Consider the following 7,156-nt stretch of genomic DNA (forward strand, 5'->3'; position numbering starts at 1 on the left):
TATTTGGGATTAGTAGGAACTAATAAGAATAAAAACTAAGCATCATCTTTGAACAGGAAGTAGTTTTGGGAGAAAATATTTTGTCCTCACATGTGGACACAGGGATTATTTCACTGTATATTACAATAAAGTCACCAATGTGTAACAAAATATAAAACCTCATCACTGCTGTGCAAAGAATTGATGAAATTATGAAATCCCAACGTCCTCAAACGAGTACTTGCTAATTAGTGACGTCGTACCCGTTACTATTGACAGAATTTCTTAAATTTTTGCGCCATATCAAACTAGTAAAGTTAATAAGCACAAAGAAATAAGTTTCAACCATAGAATTTGATGAGGTTTTGTACCTTTTCCACTTTTGTCCCATGAGTGGCTGCAGAATGAAGAACGTAAGGTCCCCATATGAGGACGCAGGATCTCAGGAGCTTAAAGACTGGAACAGATCATAGTTTCATTGGTTTACTTTGCATCATAATAAACATGATTATTATATAACCCTCACTCACTCACTCACCCACAGATATGTTGATTCACACTGGATTAGTTTTATCAGAGGACGTCTCTGGTCCGTAATTTGTGGTGTAATTTTTACTTTACAAATTATCAACATGGACAATTCACAAGGGATTAAGATCACAGACGACTGTTTATTTTATTTTTATCTTATTTTATTTTATCTTTCTTGTGGTTTTTCAAGAGTGTTTCCTTTCATGTGCAATGAAGCTGCTGTGACCAAGTAATTTCCCTCGTGGCTGTAAGACCCAGAGGAGAAGAGCAACCAACATTATTCTCCTCCTGAACTTGATTCAGATTCAGATTTAAAGTCTAAGTCTAAGTTTCCCGAGGTCCTCAGGTAAAACTAATGAGGATTCTCCTCCCGAACGTTGTTATTTCCCTCCAGACTGAGTGAAACTCACGTCTACGCTCACAGTGGGAAAAATTACGCGTTCAGTTCAAAGTTCACAAAAATATGAACGCGCTGCACAACCCCGACTATAATAATCGAACATTTATCCTCTTTTTCAATGCGCCTGTGTTTGAGCATTTGAAGGAAAATCCTCAGCGTCATCGGTTAACGAGTGACATCACGAAACGTCGATTTGAAAGCTGACGATCCAGTCACATTAACCGTCTCCTTCATGTGGTCGGCGGGTCATCCTGGAAATCTACTTTAGAGTGATTCATCAAAATTTAGCATTGTGAACGTTGGCAATACCGACAGCGTAATAACTATGAGAAAGAGCCACCATAACATCAGTCAAAAAGCCGGTGCCAGTGTAAACACTCAATAGACTGGAAAGAATATTTCTCAGCGTAGAGCACATCTGTCTTCCAGACCGTTGATATTAAGCCTCGTACGACAGTAAAGGGAGGCTGTTCCTCCCAGCCGGCCGGAGCTGGAACGACCTCGTCGCTGCGCTTCACCTGCGCTGTCGATGGTCTGGGCAGCTTCCACGGCCGTCTGGGGCTCATCGCCTCCGCCTCCGCACACACAAACACACACACAGTCACCCTTCAGTCACCCCTCGGGCTGTAAAATAAGCCGCCGCCGCAGGCCAGCTAGGGGTCAGCGGCGTGTCAACATCTTGCCTCCGTCAAGCAAGACGACACATACGCACGTGTTCGCGTCACTGCGGTTTCCTTTCGCCTCTACCTGCTGAACTTCAACCTTAAACTTAAAGAAAACAAGATACCGTCTCACACGGCACAAGTTTTTTGTCACTTCATGAACAAGACCACGCCACACGTTGATCTATTTCAAGGTGTATTAATGCTTTCACTCTGCAGCCTCCTCATCCCTTCCTTGTCTTTTCTTCCACCCTTCATTACAGAAACCTGGGTGCCGAGGAGCAGAAGCTTCCTCAGACATGCTGCCACACTGAGACATAGACTTGGATAAACTTTATAGATCCATAAGGGAAATTGCTTGGTCACAGTGGCTCAGTTGCACATGAAAAAAACAACACTAAACCACTACTATAAAGAAAAATATATAAAACAAAATGAAATAATGAAACTGTACATGCATATGTACAAATGTACCAGAAATGGAGATAGAAGTAAATATACAGTGGTTTTGGACACCCCGTGTATTTGTAAAATGTTGCATTAAGAATCACTCTCAGGTTTTCAAGTTTCTTTTAATACAGTCACAGACAAAATCCTAAAACAGCTAATAAAAACTTAAAACTAACTGGTTCCATAAAAACACGTAAGAAGTTTTGAGTGTTGAGTCATTTTGGTTCCAGTGATCCGCTAACGAAGGCCGTGCTTTTTTATTAAAAGACACGTTTTTCTGTTGCCGTGCTACCGTGTCTACATAAAGCCGGTACATTTGAAAGAACCTAACGCAGGAAACGCGCCCGAAGACACAGATTCTCGGCCAGGAAGGATACAGCTGCCACCAGATCGCCAGGAAGTGCAGATGCAGTCCTTCAGCAGTTGGATCCGCTCTGCAGAAATACTGACGAACCAACGGCTTGGAAGACGAACCAAGATCTGGGCGTCCGAAGGGTTTCATCAGCGAGAAATGAGCTCATCCTGATCTGCATGTGCAGGGAAAACCAGCCAATGACATCACAGGAGGTCCAACAGCAGCGGTCACACCAAACTGGTGTCCAGCGTTCCACCCACACTGTACGTGGTCGACTTTTAGATCATAGCTTAAGGTCCTACAAGGCTGTCAAGGAGCCCCTGATCAATGAGAGATGGAGATTAACCCCAAGAACTCAAGAACTGGAAGAAGATTTTCTCCAGTTTCCAGCTTTATCTTCCTCCTGCTAATGTGAAGGCTACGCAGAAGGCCACGCCAATCATTATCTCCAGCATCTCCAGCAAAAATGGTGGAGGCCCGATCATGGTTTGGGGATGCATGAGAGCAGTACAGGGGTCAGATCTTTAAATATTCATTCTTTAAAACATTCCTAAAGCCTTTCCTCGTCTTCCTTGTCTTCTTCTAGAGTCGACCGGATTCAGTTCAATAAATCTTTCTGTCAAATTAAACGTAGCGTGGAGATGGTAGCTCGTACCTCGGCTCTATAAATGTTCTGGTCGTCCATGAACTCCATAAGCATCTCTGGAATATTCGTCTCCTCGACGCTGTCTCCAGGAAACTTTTCTCTTCTCAGTGTTTGTTGTTGCAGCCTTTTCCTGAGTGGTAACGAATGAATGGATTCTGTTTTGTACATTTGTTTGTGGGTGTTGACTCTAGTTGGTAGTATTGGATGATACGAGCAACTCTCTTCTTCTTCTTCTTCTTTGGCTGATTTGATGCTAGCCAACCGCCCTTAAATCAGACAAAGAAGAAGAGGTTTGGAAGCGACATGGACGTGGTTTGTTCTCACATTTTTATCTGTGCTTCAGTCTCATCCGTTTAACCCTGATGTCAAAATGAACTTAACAAACCCAGGCCCCAGAGCTCCCTCTTTAGCTTTGCATCTCAGCTATTTGTTTTGTTTACAGCAAGGATTCCTCCGCATGTGTTTCTTTAAAGGCAAGAATAGCCTCGTGTTTACATGTGCCCGGCTCGGGCTTTCGACTGTTAATCTTCCGCCGCCAAACGAGGCGCCCTCAACATCCCGACACCTAACCCCTGTGTGTGTTTACGCACGCCACCATCAAACATTTACATACTCGTCTGAACCTGAAATATCCCGCTCTGTTTTACATTAGCATGCGACCGAGCAATTTGCCCTTTTCCTCCAGAGAAAATCCCCGAGCATCCATAGTAATCAATTTGATGAAACCAAACAGGAGTATACACGGAGGACACGGGAGTAAACAACTTCTAACTCAGCTGGACCGAACACTCGTCTCCTCGAGGAGCGAACAAGACGTGACTCCATGTTTCTAACACTTCGTATTTTAGCTTCAGGTCCAAACCGCAAACAACTCGTGTGTGTGTTTTGTGAGTGTGGACAGAGAGGTAATTCTCTAAATGGACCCCGGCCCTCATAAATATTTAATAAACATTTTCTGCTCACAATAACTGAGCCTTTTCCAAACCCACGAGGTGCTCTTTATAACTGTAAGCTACACGCTCGTAGCACATAATCTGTTGTATAAGCAAGTGCACCGACGAAATTCACACGTGGAAATACAAGTCTCATACAAGTCTCCTTTTCTTTTTCTTTTTTTTTTTTTTAACAAGTCTCACTCTTTTAATGGGTATATCCTGGTGTTAAATGTCCGTAATGTGTTTTCCCTGGCTGCGACGGCGCTCGGACATAAACATGCTATTCTTGCTGCACCTTTAATTGTTCTATTAATAACGTCTATAACGTCTGAGTCTGGTTCTGCATGGAAGGGCGCAGGAGTATTTACTGTGTGCAAACGCGACCTGTTTCCAGCTGCCACACGTTGTTAATCTCCGGCTACACCTCGGCAGTTCGCAGCCCATTTAGGTCGGACTCCGTTAGCGCTTGGCAGTCAGAGGCCGCAACCGCCGCCGCCGCCACTGATGTCCCTCGTGGTCAAAGGCTCTGCTGCAAATCCAAACCTAAGTCTCACCTGAGGACGGCATCATTTTATGACTTTTACCTCTGCCCTCAACCCCTTAAATACTTACATTTGACTCCAGTGACACTCATGCTCTCTGAAGGACGAGGACCACCCGTAGTGGCATTTGACAGACGTGGGTCTCGATATTCTGCTTTATTTCCAGAGGAACCATTGAACGCTGAAAGTCCAGACTGCAGAGCGTCGAGGGGTTTTATGGCTGCGGGTCTGCCGAAGCTCACTGTACGTCCGTGAGTTAACAAGTCGACCGTGGCGTGCTTCGACGGCGGCGTTTATAAGAGGCGATTGGCTGCGTTCTCGTAAAATGTCTGCAAAAGAGGTGGCTGGAAAATGGAACAGGTCGTTTTCTGTGAGGGTCCTCGGTCATCGTGGTCACGGTCTGCTGAGAAAATGAAGCTAAAAGAAAGGAAGGAAGCGGGACTTGTAGAGTTTCTTGAATTGAGTTTAATCCGAGGAGCTTCTTCGGTTCTAAAAGACAGGTGGTGTAGGAACATCTGAGGTGTTGCCCTTTAGAAACTTGCATGACTAGAGCCTGTTAACCTCTTTTCATTCCAGCCTTTTTGCAAAAAACAAATCCCGATATTATACATGGTCTTGGTGTCTTTTGAAAGCCAAGACTCTGAAGTTTCTGTCACAACAGTCAGAATCACTCTAAGTGATGTTGTTCTTGAGTAATCAAAGTTGTCACACAGTTAAAAAATAAGACGTTGTCAATGAAATCAGAAGAGAATGACATATTGCATCATGCAGCATTTACTCAAACACAACTGATGTGCAGAGCTCTGATTGGTTAAAGCTACTGCTGTCCCATATATGTCCCCAGCAGAATGTTAGAGGGTTAAAGACCAGATACTTGCATGTAGTTGAAGAACTTTAAGAAACTCTGTTCGTCCAGTTGCTTTTGTTTCAGCTTGTTTATTTGGATACCGTGCAATGACGTTTCACCCAAGTGTCATATTTTTGTCGCAACCACACACTGTATAAATATGGACGACGAAACTGAAAAAAAGTTTTGGATTTAAAAGCGAAACCAAAGCGAGTAGAGCTCCCCCTGGTGGTTGGAGGCTGCAGTACAGGTCATTAACTCCTCCATGTGTCATGGTTCTGTCTTTTATTTTGTGCCATGTTTTGTGTTTTGTGTTTTATTCTGTCAAGTTTCTTAGTTTCCTGTTTCTCCTGCCTCCTTGTGTTTCTGTCTTGATGTCTGTTTGTATCATGTTTTGTATTTCCTGTTTCATTTTGTCAAGTACTTGATTTCCTGTCGGTTGTGTTTCCTCGTGTGTGTCTTGATCGTTAATTTGTGTCACCTGGTTTGATCGCCCTGATCTGTTTTACCTGTGTCTTGTCATGTGCATATATAGCCCTGCCTTTCCCTTTGTTCTCTGTTGTGTTGTTGTTGTTTTTCCCCCAGTGAGTTTGTAATGTTACTCATGTTGTTGCCTCACCTTGGTCCTTGTCTCCATGATTTTGCTCCGCGTCATGCTCATCATTCTTTCGAATTTTGTATTTCCTGCTTCAATGCAGTACTTTTTGTTCAATTTCATTAAAACCCTCCTTTTCCCTGATTCCCTGCCTGCCTCACTGTGTGTCCTCACCTCAACACTCGTACTCTGACACCATGTTAGTGGGTGAGACTTGCGTCAGACTAAAAATACACATCAGATAAGTCATTTTCAAGGATTCTCTCATTTAAAGTAGTAAATGTAACCTTGATTCATGTTCAAGAGCTTTTTTTTTTTTTTTTTTGGATGAGTTTTAGTTCATTATTTGACGCTACAGAAACAGGATGTGACATAATGGCGGCCACAATTGATGCCAAAATGTAAAAACAAGTACAGTGTATAATCACAAATTTCCTTGTAACTGGTTGGGTCATAAATGTCTATGGTAGCAGCAGCACTATTGACATGGTTACCATCAGTCTGGTCCCAAATCAGCTCTAGTGCCACACAGAAAAAAAAAATCATCAGTTATGATGAGGAACTATTGGCAGCTAGTGGCGTATTTCAAGTGTTTACGAAATATTTTCGGCACAAAGTTTCTTTACAAAGATGACAAATATTATCAACCAGCGTCCTAACTACATTGCTAACTACACAAACTGCAAAAAATATGACGTAAATCTTAATTATTCTGATTTTCTTACAGTCAAGTATCGTTAGTTTCTTGTTTCTCTTGTTGCCTTTGTTTGTGTGTTTGACAGTAGTTCTGTTTGGTCCAGTTTGTTAATGAATATCTGCACATTTACGACCATCAAACCACCTATAAACCCGGACACTTCCCTGCAGTCTAATAAGGCATTTGACCCGACCGGAATCAACTGGAGTGTGTTTCTGTTTTGTGTAAAGTCAGCTGTATTGTACGGCGACCTTAAAATCCAGGATTAACTTGAGGTCTAATTATCACACAGGGAGAGGTAATGAAAATCAGTGTTTTGCTTGATGATTAAGACGCTGAACTAATCCTCGGGCTGAAAACCGTTTACAAGAGTTAGCGGAAAGTATTTGCTTTTAAAAGTTTTTGGGGAATAAAAGGTTTTTTGCTCAGCCACAAACGCACACTCACCACTGATGCTGAATTAATTAGCGGCACTTTAAAACTAAATATAGTTTAATTTACACCTGTAAGACAGATG

This window comes from Mugil cephalus, chromosome 5, assembly GCF_022458985.1.
Source record: "Mugil cephalus isolate CIBA_MC_2020 chromosome 5, CIBA_Mcephalus_1.1, whole genome shotgun sequence".
Taxonomy (NCBI): domain Eukaryota; kingdom Metazoa; phylum Chordata; class Actinopteri; order Mugiliformes; family Mugilidae; genus Mugil; species Mugil cephalus.